At 42.2% G+C, this 992-nt stretch overlaps 1 non-coding gene across 1 annotated transcript; it reads right to left on the bottom strand.

The window, feature by feature from the left end:
- Positions 1-551: 551 nt before the first annotated feature.
- On the bottom strand, positions 552-689 carry LOC135277625 (U4 spliceosomal RNA). The gene has a single exon (XR_010345236.1). It is a non-coding gene; the product is annotated as a U4 spliceosomal RNA (small nuclear RNA).
- Between the last annotated feature and the right edge of the window lie 303 nt (positions 690-992).

Genomic DNA, 992 nt, shown 5'->3' with positions numbered 1-992 from the left:
CTTCACACAGAAAGTGCCATAGACTGCCAATTTCCCATGTCCCCTCCAATCCATTCTCTTATTTCTGGTCACCAGGCTGCCCCATAAAGACTACATTTCTCAGCTTCCCTTGCAGCTAGGTATGACCATGTGACTAGGTTCTCAGTAATGCTATGTGAGAGAACTACTTTGTATAACTTCTTTCTCATTTGCCTGAAAGAAAACTGTTGCCTTAGACTTTTCTTCTCTTTCTCCCTGCACCGCCCCTCTCAACCCCAGACATGCCAGTGATCCAGCTTCAATGATGCAAATGAAGATCTTACCTCGGGGGATAACAGAGTAATAAGAGAAGGAACCTAGGTCCCTGAATGACTCTGGAGCAGAGATGCCCCAGACATCTTACCATGCCCCCTACCTCAAATGGCAAGAAATTTACATATATGAGAAATAAACTTCTATCTAAGTTCTATATATTTGGAACACTTCGTTACAACTTAGCCCGTACTGTAACCTACATTTTTCCTTTACCTCTTCCCAAATTTGTTATTCTGCTTAGCACTTAACACCATCTAACATATAAAATGTTTTCCTTCTTTTCTTCTCATCTGTCTTCCTTAACTAGAATAGTTCCTGGAAGGCAGGATTTTTCAATTAGCAATAATCACCTCAGATAAACTTCACTGGCTATGATACTGCTACTGCACAAAGCTGAAGGCAGGGGTTTTTGTCTTTGTTCACTGTTGCATTCCCAGCACCTAGTAGAGTGTCCAGTTCATAGTAAGTACTCAACAAATATACAGCAAGTGAACCATTATTGGACACCAAAAATGAAATCATAATCCATGCCACGAGGAAAGAAAAGTGAAAACAGTGGGGAACTTCACGCATGGAGGGTAGAGAGAAGGCATGTAATCAGAGGAGGAGTACAGTCTCTAAGAAAAAAGCCCCTGGTGCTCTCTTGTGTTTGGGAGGAGGACTCTGAGGCTCTGCTTTAGTTCCTGTCCCCATTGGTA

The sequence above is a fragment of the Aotus nancymaae genome, unplaced genomic scaffold (assembly GCF_030222135.1).
Source record: "Aotus nancymaae isolate 86718 unplaced genomic scaffold, 86718_ANA_hifiasm-v0.15.2.pri h1tg000032l_0, whole genome shotgun sequence".
In the NCBI taxonomy this organism is placed as follows: domain Eukaryota; kingdom Metazoa; phylum Chordata; class Mammalia; order Primates; family Aotidae; genus Aotus; species Aotus nancymaae.
The sequence above is the reverse complement of the archived record's forward strand: the minus strand, read 5'-3'. Positions and strand labels throughout refer to the sequence as shown.